General features: G+C 40.0%; 1 protein-coding gene and 1 long non-coding RNA gene across 11 annotated transcripts in view; one reads left to right on the forward strand and one right to left on the reverse strand.

Moving 5' to 3' along the window:
- LOC307206094 (contactin-4) overlaps nt 1-19,488 on the reverse strand; it is a 532,821-nt gene that overhangs the window by 277,414 nt on the left and 235,919 nt on the right. The window contains exon 1 of one of the 9 annotated variants that reach the window (XM_079958889.1): nt 11,238-11,253. The exons of the other annotated variants lie outside the window; for them this stretch is intronic. The gene's annotated coding sequence lies outside the window, so the exon portion shown is untranslated. Of the gene's footprint in view, nt 1-11,237; nt 11,254-19,488 lie in introns of those variants that run through there. 9 annotated transcript variants of the gene reach the window in all.
- Nucleotides 521-16,393, forward strand: LOC307209208. 2 transcript variants are annotated; one of them, XR_013835422.1, is made up of 4 exons: nt 521-641; nt 12,325-12,394; nt 14,763-14,918; nt 15,401-16,393. It is a non-coding gene; the product is annotated as an uncharacterized lncRNA (long non-coding RNA). The 2 variants fall into 2 exon arrangements; XR_013835423.1 differs by lacking the exon at nt 521-641 and having other exon boundaries at nt 12,243-12,394.

The following is a 19,488-nucleotide window of genomic DNA, read 5'->3' on the forward strand; positions in this document are numbered from 1 at the left end:
TCTTTCCAACTATGATGGTTCCAATTAACTACCCCTACCCTCAATCTAGGGACGCATGTGGCGCTGTTGGTAAAACCTCAGCGCCTAGGACTTGCCGATCGCATGGTCGGCGGTTCGAATCCCCGCGGCGGGGTGCGCTCCCATCGTTCGGTCCCAGCGCCTGCCAACCTAGCAGTTCGAAAGCACCTCCGGGTGCAAGTAGATAAATAGGGACCGCTTACCAGCGGGAAGGTAAACGGCGTTCTGTGTGCTGCGCTGGCTCGCCAGATGCAGCTTGTCACGCTGGCCATGTGACCCGGAAGTGTCTGCGGACAGCGCTGGCTCCCGGCCTATAGAGTGAGATGAGCGCACAACCCTAGAGTCTGTCAAGACTGGCCCGTACGGGCAGGGGTACCTTTACCTTTTACCCTCAATCTCTGTTTATCAGAAAGGAAGCTAATTGTAGCCCAATCTTGGGGTAGAAATTTCATCAGGGCTAGGGTGGTGGTGGGAAATGGCTAAATTGTCTCTCCCAGTCCTCTGTGGTTCCTATGCTGTTCAAGGCTCTGCCAATAAGCAACCATGGCAACTTTGGCATCAGAACAGAACAGAAGGCTGGCAGGCAAGCCAGTAGCACAGGTAGAAGGTAGCCCAGGTGAGCTGTTTTAAGGGGAATGGGAGCATCTTCTGCCTGCTTTAAAAAGGGACTGGGGTGAGCTATAAAGGAAGGGGGTGGTTTGGGGTAAGACAGAGGGGTTTGGGGAAAGCTGTGAGTGGATAGGCGAAGGGGTAGGTGAGGTGTAAATGAAGAGCTGTTTGGTCAGGTGTAAAGGGAGAAGGGGCTAGGAGTGGGGGGAAAGGAGGCCCATCTTCCAGGCCTGCACTGCCATGTGAGATCACTCTTTTTCGAGCTGTGCTTTTTCAGGCACAGCACCCAAAAACACACATTTGGGGTGCCCTGCCTGAAAAAAGTGCAGAGCCCGAAATCACCCATTTTTACTGGGACAGTTGACAGGTATGAATGTCATTAGAATACAGTGGTGCCTCGCAAGACGAAAAGAATCCGTTCCGCGAGTCTCTTCGTCTAGCGGTTTTTTCGTCTTGCGAAGCAAGCCCATTGATGGCTTAGCGGATTAGCGCTATTAGCGGTTTAGCGGCTTAGAAAAAGGGGGGGAGGGGAAAAAACCCGCAGGAATTCGCAAGACATTTTCATCTTGCGAAGCAAGCCCATAGGAAATTTGTTTTGCGAAGCACCTCCAAAACGGAAAACTCTTTCGTCTAGCGAGTTTTCCGTCTTGCGATGCATTCGTCTTGCGGGGCACCACTGTAATATGACAGTATTTGAGTCCTGAAATATTGGACTCAAACAGCCTCAAGCTCGCAGTACAGCCCAGAGCGGATACCATTATCTTGAGAAGTGACATTCCCAAGGTGTTATCACAGTTTCATAGAGTTAAAACTACATGTAATGTTAAATACATCCTGGGGTAGCTCAGTTGGTAGAGCATGAGACTCTTAATCTCAGGGTCATGGGTTTGAGCCCCATGTTGGGGGAAAGCTTCCTGCATTGCAAGGGGCTGCGCTAGATTACTTTTGTGGACTCATGGACTCTATGAGTCTACGATCAATTTTAACATGTTTATGGCTGTTGCTGTTTTTCTTGTGAAAAACAAATTGTATTTACTGATTTCGAATTTACCTTCAGAGCTGTGTGTTTCTTTTAAACAGTCTCGTTCCTTTGGCAAACAGCATTTTGTGGGGGGGAGGGATTATTGAGACTGTGGTGCAGAAAAACAGGTTGTGTACCATGTGCAGCCCCAATCCTGATCCACCCCGCTCTCGGCTAAAAGCCAAAACAGACATTAAAAAAATGCAATTATGCATTTCATGTAACTTGAAATACAAAAAAATAAAGTACATGCACCAATTACAAGTACCGGTACTGCTTTTCCTAAAACATACTGACTCTCCTTAAAACTGCTACACATGCCAGGAAGGAAAATCTTTACCATACGGTTATCCAAAAGTTGTCCCCTTAACACTTCTGTTTCAGCTATGGGACTTCATTTTCTACTCCAGTCTTTGTGCCCCACTTCAAAAACTCATATACAGGAACCCCCAGAACAGTTTGGGGAAGTGGGGATAGAGAAGATGGAAAGGAAATACCATTGTGCAGGTGAACAGGGACAGTTTTGTTGTATACGACCCATAGCTACATTTTTTGTATGTTCAATAATTTCCAAAAAGCCCCAACTTAATACATGCATTCTGCCCTAATTTCTGTAATGTATAAGCACAAAAAAATCGCAGACTCTAAATGGCACCAAACATAAAGTAAATGTTTGCCTTATTAAAAAGGAAAAAAGAAAAATAAAATCTGCATAGTCACAAGTGACCTGAAGAGATGGAGAAAAATGATATATAAATACAATTTGAATCTAATGCTGTTCTCACATTTGTGCTGATGCTTTTCTAACTTTACTTTTTGGCGATTCCATCCAGCTGTGGCAAATTGTTTTGAAAGGCACCTTTGTTCGTAATTGGATTTTGATAGAAAAAGTTGACTGTAAGAACTCTGAGCATGATAAGGCAAGGAAGAAGCAACATGGGCATTGTTGAAAAAGTGTTTAGGGGCTCTTTTTCAGAGGCTCTCAGCAAATGAAATACACTGCTATGGGTACTCAGAACCTTTGGAAAACAAATTGTTGAACCTATGTGTTGCTTTGATGACTAAAAAGCAATTCCATTTTTCCCATTCAGAAGGAAAACAAATCAGTCTGCCATGAAGATCTTTGCATATAAAGTCCTATTGCTTGTACTGTCAATTTCTCCTGGCATCCCATAAAAAGTATGTTTTATAAAGTAACTCAGAGCCATATCAAAAGAGCTGCAAACAAGAATAGGCTTCTTTGGGAATTGCCTCACGTTTGTTTTTCTTCTGCCCACTGGTGTGCTACTGTGTGCCAATTCTGTTAAATGCCAAAATAAATCACCATTAATGATGTATGTTGTGCATGCCAGGCAACGACTGGCATTTTAATCACCTAAATAAAAGTCAAGCTAAAGATGAGCATAAAAAACAACTCTAAAACCGAGTGTAATGACTGTTTGTCAGAATAATGTTGCAATGCTTTGCACTCTTCCTTCAGAGTAACTCAGTGGAAATTATGTGCAGGATTAGGCGGCATGTCTTCAATCATTAACATTCCAACATGGAACCAAATCCCAACAATATAACTTACTTCCAAGTAAACCTAGGGTGATTAAAGACGGTTGCAGCACAATGAATTCAGTTTCAACTTTAAAAATGATTGATTCTGTTTAATCCTATAAAAGTTTAAGAAGCATGCATACAGGAGATCACTAAAATAAAATTAGTTATGCTCGTCCTTAACTTTGCTGTTGTTGTTATAATACGGAAGCCTCTTGTACCAACGTGCTAAATTCAGCTAACACTCTCTGCATGCCCCTGAAGCTTCACTCTAGATTGCACAACGGAAGAAGCAAACTGTAGTGTACTTGACCCCATTGAAAGGTGGCTACTAACGCCCATGGATTACTAGTGCAATTGTTTTAAGTCTAGCAGTGTTATTTTGTAATAACTGAGGCCTCTGAACTATCAAGGATGTTCCATGTACAATGCATTGCAGAAATTCAGACATGACAGCCCGGCCATCACTGCCTAGGAAAGTCTGTAGCTGGTACACCAGCAGCACCCACTGAAAGTGTTTCACGTCACTATGGCCAGTTCAATTTCCAGAGTTACCTGTACTAAATGCTAATGTACCGTTTTCCACTGTACTGAAAGTTGAGCTCCAACAGACTCCTCCCTCTTACTGTCTTTGTAGCTCTGTAAGGATTAAACTACAACCCCACAAATACTTTAGGAGGCCAGAATGTACTTTAAAGATATATTGCGTATGCAGTCTACACCAGCTCTTCCAACAACTTTTGGATCCTCCTTTCATTGGATTTTATCTATTTGGGGTGGTCATTACAATAACTTTGTAACTAAGAATTAGTGTCCAGGTTTGCCTTCCCACCCTACCAAGCCCTTTTCATATGCCAACCACTACTGGGCCAATAACGATACATGCAAATAATAATAATAATAATAATAATAATAATAATAATAATTCACCAATAGCTACTTAACATAGACCACTTAATTTTATCCTAGAAGAAAGAACTCCAACCTAAATGGTCTTACCAAAGAAGGAACTATTGCCTTTATCCCACACTACTGCTTCCCAAAGTTCTGCTATTGGAATCATGGGGAAACTGGTTGACCCACTTTGCACTGAGATCCTTGGAAAATGAACTGTATGTCATGCATTTAAATAATTAATTAAACAGGTGTTCTTAGTAAGGAAGTGTACTATTAAAAGCACTAATATCTTTCTTGCAGAACATGGATCTCCATTTTCAGCTTCTTCTTTTTTGAGCTACACACTTTGAAAGCTTGATACTTGCATAGTTTTCATGAAATATGTACAGTACCTCTAACTTCCCTGCAAAACATGATGCACTATATATAGCACCCAGTCCTTGTAAAAGGAATTACTTGACATTAATTTAGTCTTCAAGGAGGCATTTAGTGATGTATTCCCAATGAAACTTATGCAAACGTAGTATTTCAGAAATCACCTTATTTATATTACAAGTTAAAGCAGAGGAAATAAGAAGAGGGAAAGCTGTTACAAGAGGAAGAGTTATAGAAGCAAGATAGTGGGATCAACAAATGAACTCAACTCACCACTCATTCTTCCAGAAAACATGCCAGATCATGAAATGTCTCACATCTTCCTTATATGTCATGAGAATGACATATACGTAAAAGCCTTTGATATGATAAGCACCATGCAGAATACTTATATGCAAGCAGCCTACTGTATGAAGTTACTTTGTCAAATGAGGCTATTATGCATAATGTTCACAGTGTGGGATAAATGGAATTTAAATAGCTGAAGCACATATTGAGTTATTGGGTATCTCCTTGTCAGACTAGGACGTGATTTCATTTTGCTGCTACACTGAAGTCACACACAATAACAAAGCAAGAGCCCATCTCAGCCTAGCGATTCATACTTGTCAGGCCTCTTCTCTCTGTGGTGTACAGAAAGTCCCATTTCGCTGCAGCACATCCACCATCAGTTGTCATGAAACTCAATCACAATCTAAACAAAATGAGAGACTTAACATCACAGAAGAGACAGTGGGCTCTGTACATATCTTTGTTATTTTGTCTCTTCCAGGTTCCTCAAAAACAATTCTGAAAATCTGACAGATTCCTCTCCTCTCCAATAAGCCCACCCCCAAGCCTGTAAAAGCTGCTTCAGACTGCCCTCCAACCCTCCAGAGCAGATTTTGAGGGGGTTGCAGGGATGAACAGATGAGGGTTCAGTCCTAGTGCATGAGTGGAAGTCTGTTCTGCTCATTCCTGGGTAGCATTAGATAAACTATACTAGTTCATATGAGAATGCTATTTTATTAAGTAATTCCTGGTCTGCTTAGACATTAATTCCTTGATAAAAAGCCCTTGCCACAGTGTTTTGCAAATTACATGGTGGCAACTTATGCAGCTGAAGCATTGTTGTTTTTGGGTGAAGACAAAGGCAAAGTAGGTGTTGAGAAGTTCCACCTTCTCTCCTTCTTCTTTCCCAGTACAGTCATACCTCAGGTTGAATGTGCTTCAGGTTGAGCACTTTCGGGTTGCGCTCCGTGGAAACCCGGAAGTAACAGAGTGCTTTACTTCTGGGTTTTGCCGCTCGCACATGCGCAGACGCTCAAAATGACATCACGTGCATGCGCGGAAGTGGCAAAACGCAACCCGTGCATGCACAGATGCACTGTCGTGTCTTACATTCCATTCAGGATGCGAACGGGGCTCTGGAATGGATCCCGTTCGCATCCCGAGGTACCACTGTAGGTGGAAGTGTGAAGAGCAGGCCTTCTTTTCCAGCAAGGCATTTGCTTCAGGAGTAGTTTTGCACAACATCCTGATCCTATGTCTACTGTGAGACAGCACCCCGGGACTCTCCCTCAAACTTCCTCACTAAAGGCCCTCTGTTTACAACCACAATGATAATTGTAATAATTGTATCATTTATCCCCCACCCATCTGGCTGGGTTTCCCCAGCCACTCTGGGCAGCTTCCAGCACATTAACAAATGTAAGTCCTAGTCACAAGTTGCAATCAGCTAAATAGAACTGCTACTGATTGTTAACGCTTCCCCCAATTTTTAGAGGAATAGAAGGCTACTGTAACACACACACACATTTAAATTATTGTGGTTTACAAAAAACAGAGCAGTATGTATACAACCAGTAAATCAGTAATGCATCAAACCATTAACACAAAAACAATTATTTATAACTGATATAACTTATATTGGTTTAAACTTTACACTGTTAGCTGTTCTGTATTTGTGTATATTCTTTCAACCTAAATGCAGGTTATAAATGAATTAACAATGCTAATAAGTAAGTAAATACATTTCCGACCAGCTACTAATCTCATCTCGTTCTTTGCCTGGAGTGGATTTCTAACCTAGAAATACTGTGCTCATAGTTCAAATATTTTTCATTGTTTGGTTAAGAGTTCACATTTCTACAAAGACTGAAAGGCCCATTTCTCTGTAGCTTATATTATCTGATTATTTAACTGCCTTTCTCCTAGCCTACAGATACTATCTTTCAAGGCTGCTTCACACTGTCCATTCTTTAAGTGAACAGCTTTTGCCTTCAACCCCAGACTTTTCAAACATAAGGTTAGGAGCTTAGTTCTTTATTACTCCTGTGATGCCATTAACGTTCCACTTGCCTCACACAAAAAGACATCCACCCTTAATTTTTCAAACTAATAGCATCTAGAAAGCTGTGTATTTTCTCTTACTGAGAAAATAGGCTTCCCAGAGCAATTGGGACTAGAAGTAAATTGTTGGAATTTATCTCCCAGCATCCTTTGGCATATCCATTGTGCACTGTTCAGCTGTAGAAGAATTTATGCAGTATCAGCTTTAATTCATTTTGGGCTGGACTGAACACAGTCTGCTAATTTAGCTCATCAAACAAATCTACATCAAAAACATACTATTAGTATGACTACAAAATTGTTCAGTGTTGGGAGTGTTAATCTGACTCAGTAGTTTGTAATTTAAGCAAATGTCAACGAAGTCCATACAAATATATATAGTTTAATGAAAAGTCCTGATGTGTGTTGTGGTCATTGAAAATATGAAACAGTAGATTTGAAAAATTTTGCTTTCTTTGATCAGAAAATAAAAATGATAAGCGTTTTAGTGAATGAAAGAAAATCACGGGAAGAAACAACATACACACATTTATCCAATTTCAAATTACATAAATTATTTTTCTTTAAAAGCTGTCACTGTTGAAAGCAATGTATTAACTTTTTCCACCACCCAGAGAATGGCAGATGGCATTATTTTACACTTTGTTTCTTTTTATTTCTATGGTGAAACTTTAGCATCAAGACCTCTCTGTGTTTGGAACGTTCAATATGCCAGACTAGAAAGAATTTTTAAACTTGCATGGCTACTCATCATTACAATTCTCTAGACAGCTTACAAATGATGTTTGTGTGTCTGTCGATAGACAGCATTTAATCTGTGGCTTAACTTCACTGTGACTATACGCAGAAGATAACACCAGGTTTATTGAAGGTGGTGTAGAGACACTTCAGATCTAAGACTGCAATTATATACACACTCAAACGCAAGTAAGTGTGATCAAACTCAAACTTATTTCGGAGTAGATATGTAGAGGATTATGCCAATTCACACATGACCTAGTGGCTTATTTTCTCCACATACACTTTTCCCCCATTCATGCCCCACGTATGAAACTGCACGGGGGGTGGGGTATCAAGAGTGAAAAGATACTGCTAGTATACAGCTTAATGATATATCCATTTACTATCCAGATTTCACAGACATGTTCTTTATGTGATTCCACACATGAGGCAGGGTTGGGAAGAGAAAATGAGTAAACAATTTGAATACATGAATCAGATTATATAATCTTAAGAAGAAAGCAAGCTGGCAAGCTATGCTCCACTACTACACTACCTAAATGTAATATAGATTCATTAAATCCTATTCATGTATAGTGAAATCACATACATTAGCGTTTCTCACTCAGTTATGTCCTAGCATTCATCCATGTGAGCATCAGTCCTCACACTGGCCTTTTTTCAGCTGCAACACTAAACTATGGTTAGCATTATGGGAGGAAGCCTTGGGCTATAAAGACTCCCCTTCCCTTCTGATAAACTTCCTCAGCTTATCACAGTTAAGTATTATGTTCAAAACAGATCAACGACTAAACTTGTTAGCATCCAAGCTCATTTCCTTTGGGGATTTTATTATTTCTTTCAAGCAGCATCTGGTTGGAAATCAAAGTTTTTATTAACAACAAATGCCATACCGTGAATATTCAGTTTATCCTGTATTTATTTTTTTATCTTCGGCAGATGGTTGTAAAACTATTAGCATTTGTTCTTTTAAAAACATTCTGGAGGGATCAAATAATACAGACAAGTAAATACAAGGAGCAGTCAAGCAATTGTAAGTGGTTGATGAGGATACAAATAATCAGCTTAATTTAAAATTGGGCTTTACTTCAGCCCTGTAAGTGGGTAATGCTCATTTGGTGTATACCAAACCACAAAGCTACTAATCTCGCTACTTTCAAAATGCAAAACAAATTATCTACAGGTGCTGAGCAACAGGTTTTGAAAAAGCAACAGCTCACCGGATGTCAATGGGAAGCTCCAGAAATTTATCAGAAGTTAGTACAGAGTGTCTAGGCAGCTGTTACTCTTAATTCAGTAGCTTCTGGGAATGCTGAAGCCCCATTGAGACAACTTTTTTAGAGGGGAGTCTGCCCTATAGCTCCTCCTACTTCTTCAAACTTACCATTTTATATTTAGGTAAAGGTAAAGGAACCCCTGACAGTTAAGTCCAGTCACAGGCAACTCTGGGGTTGCAGCACTCAACTCGCTTTACAGGCCAAGGGAGCTGACATTTGTCCGCAGACAGCTTCCGGGTCATGTGGCCAGCATGACTAAGCCGCTTCTGGTGAACCACAGCAGCGCCATAGCTGTCAACCTTCCCTTTTTTGGCGGGAAATTCCCTTATTTCAGCGCCGTTTCCCACTGCTATCCCGGATTGTTAAATATCCCGTAGACTGTCTCTGGGACAGGTGAGGCTGCTGATCCCTTATTTTCAAATCCGAAAGTTGACAGCTATGAGCAGCGCATGGAAACACCGTTCACCTTCCTGCCGGAGCGGTACCTATTTATCTACTTGCACTTTGATGTGCTTTTGCACTGCTAGGTTGGCAGGGCAGGGACCGAACAACGGGAGCTCACCCCATCGCTGGGATTCGAACCACCAACCTTCTGATTGGCAAGCCCTAGGCTCTGTGGTTTAGACCACAGTACCACCCACGTCGCCACATAGAATTTCAGTTGATTCATAATGCAGACCATTATCAGGAAACCATTCTATCTGTTCTCTTATTATCCCAACTGTGTGACTATCCTATCAGAGGATGAAAACCAAGGATAAAGCAGTTTTGGAAAAGTACAGATCTTTTAATGGCCATAACCTAGTTCTTAACAGTGAAAAACCAATATAATAGGATACAGATTTGTAAACAAACCCAACAAAGCAAGTATTATGTTGTAAACATTTTTCTAAAAGGCAAAGTACTTGTATATCTTCTCTATTTGTGTGTAGATATACACAATTATTTGGCTCGGCAATTTTATTTGCAACCTATTAATATTTTAATTAATATTTAATCAATTTAATTAATTAATTAATTAATTAATTATTGTTGCTCATTTCTTTTATCATGGTCATCTCAGGACCCTGCAAGGTAATTGATAATTCATTTCATGTTGAGAGAACTATAAGCCTCATTTATGTGGCAAGCAAAACCAGCTCTTCTATCACCTTCCTTCACAATGGTGACTACTCTTCTTACCAATGTATGACTATTGTTACCAAGGTTTTCTTCCTCGTGACTACTTCGCAAACTTTAAGACACTGAAGTGGTTTCCCTGGCATTAAATAAGAACCCCCTTGGAGAGTGTAAGAATAGATTTGGAAAACCTAAATGGGCAGACACCGTGAAAATGCTTATTGTACATTGTCTGGATTCCCCATATGAAAATCACTGCAGCAGTAGCACTCACGTACCTACAGAGAAAACTGCACATGATGACATTTAAAATTTAAGACCTGAAATGCTGTTTATTGTAGTGCGCCCTGGGTGTGCAGTAAGCCATCTCGAACAATTTTAGCACTCATCCCAGAAGATGGTTATTTATTTTATTTCCTTATGGAATGTATTATTCACTTTATATTACAGAAAATACAAAGTGATGTTCAGAAAGTCTTTATATGTAATTTAATGCTTGAAAATAGATAAGAAGCATGGCTGTGACCATCTATCTGGAAAGGCTTGTCTAGATATGTAATAGGCACAAAGAGACCAATACAATTGGTGCCTGTCTAATTTATGCAGGGTAGAAATTTCTATACAACTGGTATTGCAATGCTAAAGGTCGGGTTTTGACTTGTCATGGAGCAGATGTCCTAGGCACCATTGGAAGAGATTCCTCTGATGAGCACAGCTGTCAAACAAGTATATAGGGGGTGATATTATCTTTCAAACAACCTGGTGTTGAATTGTTTCAGGCCTCATACATTGCTAAAACTTTATATTTGGTCCAGAGAAATATTTGCAGCTAGTGTAGGTTGTTCAGCCCTAGTTTTATATACTAGTGATAGTCTATTCCACTCCCACCTGCCCCTTTTTGCACAAACTGAAGCTTCCAGGCTAACCTTAAGGGCACCAAGAGTATTGAACTAATTGAGTATTGAGGTTAACCTTTGTGAACTTTGATAGGTGTCCATCCATCACCTGGCATCCTGATGACATCAGGTGGTAGACAAATGGGTGGTCCTGCCCACCTGTCAAAGCTAGCCCACCAGAAGGGGGCAAATTAGGAATCTGATTTGATCTAGTCCTCTACCCCTGTGCACTTTTTTAAGATAACATTTCATTTTTGCTTCTTTTACATTGTGTGGAAAAATCCAATCATAATTTCCCATGCAACATCCAGTTAAGTTCTCAGTTTGACAAATGTAATTTGGTTGCTGTGAACATTCAGCAAAAACCAAAAAAACCAAAATCCACCAGCCATACAATTATATGATACCTACATGTCCATGAACTGATTAATTCTATAGAGCAAATGTTTTCATTCTGTTGCTGTCCCCTTTCTCAGTAACTTCCCTGAATTGCTGAATATAACTGAAAATAAACTCTGAAATAAAAGCAAAGAAATTGCATTGCATTCAATTTATGTAAAGCATTATTTAGCTTAAAACTGATATAAAAACCCTGCATGTTTACAGTATCCTATCAGAAGGCTTGAAAGCATGAATGAAACAGCACATCTTAAGTACGTGGATTTTGTGGCATTATTGATACCAGCCCTCCCACCCTTTTTTATTTCCCAAGGAGTGAATTATAGTTGTATAAACTCAGCCTCACACTAAATGCTGGCTCCTGCTGGAAAGAAAGCAGTAAGACTGCAGAAAGCTCTTTCTCCTAGCCTGAGGCTATCAAGCTACTAAAGTATTCAGCAGTCAGCTGTGGCATGCAAATGAGACGAAACACCTGCAAAAGCAACATCAAGCCCGGGTAATACCAGAAAGATTCCTACAGGGGGTATCATGTGGGATGATCTGAAGTGCACAAAATAATCTCTCCACTAACCTGTTTGCAGACCCAAAAATGTAATTTTCTCAATCTGAAAGTGTTCATACTTGTCCTCAACACACTACTTACCTACACTGATTCTGGATCCTGTCATCAGCAAGAGTTGGTGAGGTTACTTGACATGTGTCTGAAAACTATCCCCTTAATTAGGTTACCCATGCCTTTTCCTACCTGCACATGCCCCATGTGAATGAAGAAAGAAGCAGTGGTTGTGATCTTGGTACATGTCCACCCACAGCGCCATTGGACAGGTGTGGATACACACACACACACACACACACACACACACTGCCAGGACCACCTGTGTTTTCAAATAGACACACTGCTGGGTAATGCAGAATCAATCTGCAATCAGCTTTTAGTTTGAATTCAGACCAGTTTCTCAAGAAGCACAAACATATGCAATAAATCTTGATTTTGTGTGTAGACTATGGAGAAAAAAGCAAGCACTCCATTGAGTCTAGAATAAAGTGTTGTGTGTACATAGCCCTTATGTGTTCTCTCTCTTTTTTAAATGGAGAAGAGATATACATCCAACAGCAAAGGACCAATTTTGTATGCAGAGGGCCACAGGTTCAATCAAAAGCATCATCAGGTAAGGGATTTCATATAGTGTGGAAGGGAAATAACTCACTCTGCCCAAGATGATGGGGACCTGCTGACATTGAGATTAGATAGTGCTGGGTTAGATGAACATATGACGTGACTTGGTATAAGGCATTCATTTATGTTCCTTTGTTCAAGTGGACAGAGCCACCACCAAAAAACAGAAAATTAATCTTCCATTTCATTTTCTTCCATTGCATGACTTTCACAGATACAAGAGGAGTAAAGGACTACTCAGCCAGTGTAAAAGAGCACCAGTATACTTCAAACTAATTCTCACAAAATCAAGAGAATGCTCTCAAAATCAAAACTCATCTATAACTCCTAAATACAGAAAAGGAAAAAGGGACCACATAAAAAGACAAAAGACATGATTAGAATAAGGAACAACATTATGAGTATTGTTAAGTACCCAAATATCTCTTAGCTAGATGAATAAGCAATTTTCAAAAAAATATTAAGCAAACAAGTTGAGGCATTCTTGGCAAATGACCAAGAAACATGATCTATCTCAGGGATGGGTTTGAGGCTTGGGAAATGGAGAGCTAATCTCATTTGGGAAAAATTTCCTCCCATCCCCAAACAAGTGGATTAGACAAACCTTGGGTATGAAGAGCTTCATTCACCATTTTACTCCACTCATTGATGGGAGACAGCTTTCTTAGTCCTTTAAGCACCAGTCCAATGTGACCAATACCCCTGGAGCCATCTTTGAGGGTTAGTGTTTCTCTCCCCTTCCAGGATTACAAATAACTCTCACTGACTTCAGTGGGAGTTACTTGTATCTGCCAGGGGAGAATCATGATGGAGTGTGCAAGGAAGCATTCTGCCCTTAAAAATGTCAAAAATCATTAGGAGTGACTGTGCAGCATGAGCAGGAATCAATATTAGAGAAGACAGGAGTAAGCAAATGAGACAGGAAGTGGAGACTGTTAAAGGGAAACCTAGAAGCAAAATAGAAACCTGTGGGGGAGAGAAAGATATTGGCCCAGGGATAAAAATATACGCAGGGGAAGGACGAGGAAAATGAAAATAAAGAGAGAAATGAGACACTAACAAGCCTCAGCAGCAAAAGAGGGGGAAGAAAATGGCCTTTGCAAGGGATTAAACAGAAGGAAAACAGATTGGATTATAATTCTGAAGATACATTGTAGCAATGTGATTAGGATTTTAATTTATTTTTGTATGTTAATATACAAGCACTGTAATATAAACGTATACCATGTATCATATTTACATGTGAAAATTGGAAGTTACATTAACTATATATTTCATAGGTAATGTACTATAGAGTTCCAAATTCAGTCAGTTTAAAGCATTTGCATACTTGGTTTTTGCTTAAGAGAAATTATTCCAGTTCAAGCAGCATTTCAACATCAACTAAAAAAGATTTTTTTCATATGTACATTTCCACTTCATACCTCAGCATTTAAGAACCCACCACTTGAATGGGTTTGTCTTATTTCTACTATAAAGCACCGAACTACAAGGTGGTATGAAAACTCTCTGTTGTTGGTTCCATGATAGCCAAAGAGCACTATTTAGCAAATTCAAGTCATTGCTAAATGCTAGATGTTGCTGCTCTATTAGATATTATATAAAAGTAAACTATTAACTAATGGAGTGTTAGGAGAGGGGGTAATAGACTCCTTCTGGAGTAGTTTGTCTACCTTTGGTTCCTACCCTGCACTCGGCTGTGGCTCCTAAAAGCTATCAGCGTGAGGCAGCGGTCACACCCTGGGAATGGCTTCAGCTGGCTGGCTAATCTTCCCCTGCATGTGGAAAAAAGGCAGCAGTGGATTGAGCAAACAAGATCAATAGTGGGGTCCAATGGTCAAGAAGGAGGTTTCTGCACATGCTGTAGAAGAAAGTGAGGAGCAGATGGGGCTTGTCAACCTGGGAAAACTATGCTCCTAATCCTCTGTTGCCTTGGGCGGGAGGGGGAGTTGGAAGAATAAAAGGCTAAGGAGTAGACCCTACACAGATCCAGAGTGGAGTTCCTAAGACAGCTGGATGGCACCTTTTGCACCTTCTTCCGGCAACCAAGTTAGTGCCAAACGTATTGTTCTGCTTTCCTTTGGACCACATCAGAGAAGCTGGAGGGCGTTCTGGTCGTCTGGGCAGTCCAGGACCTCCATATACACTGCCCAGGCTTGTGCCCCAGGGATTTCACTTTGGTGCTGCTAACACAGTGATTTGACTCCATCCCTGGAGGCACACTCCATTGGTTTTCAAGGCAGATGGATGCCAACAATAATGACTTTGGCTCTTCCACCATTGAACCTGATGTGTTTTGACTCTATGTGGTTTCAGCTTTAAGCGCAATCCCTAGAACGTAATTCCCATTTAAATTGCAGGCTTACGGTATCCGGGGAGAAACTACAGGTTTCTAGATGGCTAAACCAGAATGAACAGATTACTTGCTGCAAAGCAGCTGTAATACTGCTGGATCACTTCTCTTTATTCTAAAGAAGAAAGACATTAAATAAAGGATATTTATGAGCTACTGAATGGTAAGTATCTTTCCTGCCTGAAGAAAATATTAATGAAGCAGACAAAATTTAAAATTTGTTTCCTAGGACTTGGAATTAGTTCACAGAGCAGAAGTAGATAGGAGTAACAGGAAGTCTTATCTCCCCCTCCCTCCCCCCCCCACATGTGTCCACATCATCTAGACACACTGGCCCACATTATTTTACTTAGGTATTTTGAGTAGTGGATTATTTAATTTGCAGCAACTGACTTTTAACAGCCCAAGCCTCACGTCAACTCAGTCAAAATCATTTTGCAAGTGAATGATCCTTTGCTGATGACAAATCTTCTGGGGAAAAAAAAAACCCCAAACAACCTTCTGGTAACACAAGATGCTCCATTTCCTTAAATTGCTATATAATGTGTTACAAGGCTGAGGGCTACAGGCTTGAAAAATTATGGAGAACATGATATATGTGACTTGAATCATGTATGTTTCCCCCTTTTCTTTTCATTGCTTTAGGTATATTTATTATCACTGCAAAAAGGACCAACCGACTTAGCATCCCCTAACATCGATTCCAGCTAAATATCCCTCTGAGAAGCCAACTGTCAAATTATCTCCCACAACTCAAGAGGCAACGGTTTTCTTCTTTTGTTCCATCCCCCTCTCCCCCACGTTTCTTTTCCACTGGCTAACTTTCAGCCTTCAGTGAGTAGAGTCATATCCAGTTCCTTTAGCCTCAAACAATAGTTCCAAAAAGGCAGTGAGAAATCAAGATAAGCTTCAGCTGGACCAATGGAAATCACACAAAACATTATGCTGTCACACAATATACTCCAAATATATTAAAGTAGTAGTACCATGGAGGTGCACACCTTATAGTACCCAATCTTTCCATTTATGCTGTGAACTGTAATTAAATGGCTAAATACACATTCCTGCCATAGTTTCCATGTGTGATATAAACATAACAGGTAAAAAGAAACAATTGACATGAAATATTCACCTGTTAAGGAACCCTCAGTTAAGGAGCACCACACCTCAAAACTCACAGGCATTGTACTCAATTGTAGCCTTCAACGTACCAAACTGAATACAAAAGGCTAAGTAAAAAAAGGGAATCACCTCCAACTTTCTCATACACCCTGAGATGCAATCTACCAAGTCATGGTTTTCGGTAGAGGCCTGTTTTAGGATATCACTTATTATGAGTCTCTAGTACACAGGCATCTTTCTTCTTCACTTGCCGAGTTCCATTGCATCAGAATCTCTGGCTGTTCTAAAAGAAGTTACTGACTCAAACTTGTGTGCTTGAAAGGGTTAACCTGGTCCCTGAGCTCAAGTTACCAGTGTGAGTATGGCTTAGTGGGTTCTGCTCCCTCCTCCATTCTCAGTCTTTTTCTCCTTCATGCAAGTGAATTGACTCTCTCTAAAATGAGATTTTATAGCCTGCATCTTTGCTAATCCAAATACTGAATGATCTTTTTGTAAGGAAATCTAGTACTTTTTTCTGTTTTTAAATCATTTGGAACCTTTTTCATCATCTTTTTCCTACTCCTAAAGGATGATCACTTGTTTGCTGTAACTTCTGGAAACTGTGAGTAAAATATTCACTTATTTGTGAAGCTAAGTGTCTGTGATTTATTCTCCATTTTCATGGAGAATGTTTATTTAAAGGTGGATGAGGACAGATGTAACCCTAACCAAGTTTTAATATGCTTGGTAGCAATCACCATTGCACTTAACTCTCCTACTGGAGAGTAGGAATCTCTCTTCCAAACCTCTCTCCAACAGTAACCTACACTCAAAAGGGTCAAGCTGCTAGACACCCAAGTTTACAATTAGGATGGTTTTCATCTGGCTTTGTTTGTCTGGCAACACTAGGCTTGGGACAGGTTAATGAGCAAACCATATCTGATTGGGGCAGCAGCACACACAGAACTTCAGCCTGTTGCATGAACCTTGTGGGTGTGTGGGTGTGAAAGAGTAAGAGAGAGAGAGAGAGAGAGAGAGAGAGAGAGAGAGAGAGACGGGCAAAAAATAATGACTATTGTATCAGAATAGAATTATTTTATATCACACCTGAATCTTGACAACTGAAATTTAAGTAAATAACTTCACATTTCAGCAACAGAGGCCTATCAAAGACGTGTCCAGAAGTAAAATATCAGGACAAAAACCTCACCTGGTGCTAAATTAGTTATTGCTTGGAGTGATTTTGCTTTGTATAATAATATGTTTACTATTCATGTTTCATACACCACAACCACAAAAATCTCACCCAAATCTAAGCACTTCATGGTAGTAAATCTTCATAGGCAGGCTCAAATAATAACTAATATCCCCCTTGCTATAATGATAGGTTTATTGAAAGTTTAAAGGAAGATTAATTCCTTCAAACATAGACAGCACACAATTTGTTGACTCAAAATACTTAGTGGTCCAGACTTTTTCACTAGGAAGTGATTTCCATTAAGCTGTAAAAGTGAGCATGCCTTTATCAAAAGAATTTTAATCATTGTATCTTTCTCCTTCCTACGACAGCTGTCATCGTGTCACCATAGCAGAAAGAAGTTAAATGTCACTCCCCAGCTTCCAAGTTGTCACTTAACAGCAATGAAATATGCACTGTTCCAGAGAGGAGAAATAAACATTTTTACTGAGAGCTTCAGGATGCACTGAAAACTTTCTAGCAAGCTCATGCATTTTGTACATGATGCAGAGCAGAAACAATTAACCCCCCCCCCAAACACATTGCACAATTGAAGCATGCACAAATTACAGCATATCATATGGGCCGGGTCTTGGAAGTCATAGAATCATAGAATTGTAGAGTTGGTAGGAAACACAAGTGTCATCTAGTCCAACTGCTTGCAACACTGAGATTAAGAGTCTCATGTTGTGCCAACTGAGCTAATTCTTCAACAATGCAGGGTGCAACTACAGCATGCAACAGATTATTGTCCACCCACTGGTTAAATGCTCCCAGGAAAGGAGAGTCCACCAGTTCCTGAGGCTGTCTATTCCAATATTGAACAGCTCTTACTGTTAACCGTGAAATCCAAATTGTCATAAAATATGTAACAAGTTCATCATAAAGTCCCTAGTCAGGCATACAAAGAACATTGTCCTTGGAACGTGACAGTAACCTGGATTAGAATTTACATTGGAATATGTACTCCATGTTGTCGTTTCAAATAGTGAGCTGGGATTTCTTGTTTTGTCCTCCCCCCCACCCCCGTGTTATTATTTGCCAGTATCCCTTTCCCCCCTTCATTTGTTATTGTGTGGCTCTTTGTGTGTACATAAAGTACACAAAAGGATGACAAGAACACAGAAAGGACAAAAGAGGCAATAAAACAAAGAATTCATGTAGAAGTCATTAATTGCAACAAACTTTAAGTCACAGTTTTCCAGTTCTGAGACACCTGAAGTGTATAGTGAAGATGACATTTGGATAGAAGTGTTAATCAACTGCAGTTCTTAAATGCTGAAAATTAAGATTGTATTGAAACAGTACATCATCCTCATGGAGGTGAACGACAATTGCCTTTTTGTGTTAGTGCTCCATAACACAGAAACATGGGCATTTCACTTTACTGTATGATCTAGAGAATGTCTATGCCAGCACTACCCATTGCCAAAAAATGCATTGTTTGTGTACATATTCTCCATGCAAAACAAATAGTAAGCAACCTTCAAACTTGACAGTCGCCCCAACATGCAGTGCAGAAACTTTAATGACACCCTCTGAATGAATGGCACACTATTTGAACTGCACCTGAGAAGCTATCAGTCCACTTCACTATCTCAAAACGTAACACTGAATGACGGAAGAGATGTGACAACACGAAATAACACAATTTCATGAATTCACAAATTACCCCATGTGCAATAAAATAAATTGTTTGTTTTCTGTAATTTGCAACATTAAGATATATTGATTACTCAGAAGTGGTAGAGCACAGGTTATGGAGGTAATCACAGCCGACAAACAATTCATGCTGCAATATATAATTCTGCTTGCATCACATGCTTCATAGACTTATTTCAGAGATTGTAAAAAAAAAAAGTACACTGCACAGCTTAGAAAAAATTTATTACTACCTTCAATCATACTTCTGAAATTTGTTATGGAGTGTGTAAGACAGGAATGGCCAAACTTGGCCCGCCAGATGTTTTGGGACTACAATTCCCATCATCCCTGACCACTGGTCCTGTTAGCTAGGGATGATGGGAGTTCTAGTCCCAAAACATCTGGAGGGCCAAGTTTGGCCATGCCTGGTGTAAGACCATTATGATGTGAGCCTAAGCCCCAGTTGAATTTTGCCTCAGCATGTAATGGTTTGGCTTTAGCCCTCTGATTTGCCAGTTTCCATCCGTCTCCCCTCTTTCTCTTAACCTACTGAATTGGAAAAGAGGATGGAAAACAGTGAACAATGGTGAAGCCCAAAGCACTTCTAAACTATTGCAATGAAGGTGGGAACTCTGGGAAGTGTCATTAAAAATATATATATTCCTGTTTTAACAGACACAGTTAAAAAAGTCCCAGAGTTCAAGTCTGCAGCGGAGGATCTAAAATCATAGCTGTCAACTTTTTCCTTTTT

The sequence above is a fragment of the Podarcis cretensis genome (assembly GCF_951804945.1).
Source record: "Podarcis cretensis genome assembly, chromosome: 2".
In the NCBI taxonomy this organism is placed as follows: Eukaryota; Metazoa; Chordata; class Lepidosauria; order Squamata; family Lacertidae; genus Podarcis; species Podarcis cretensis.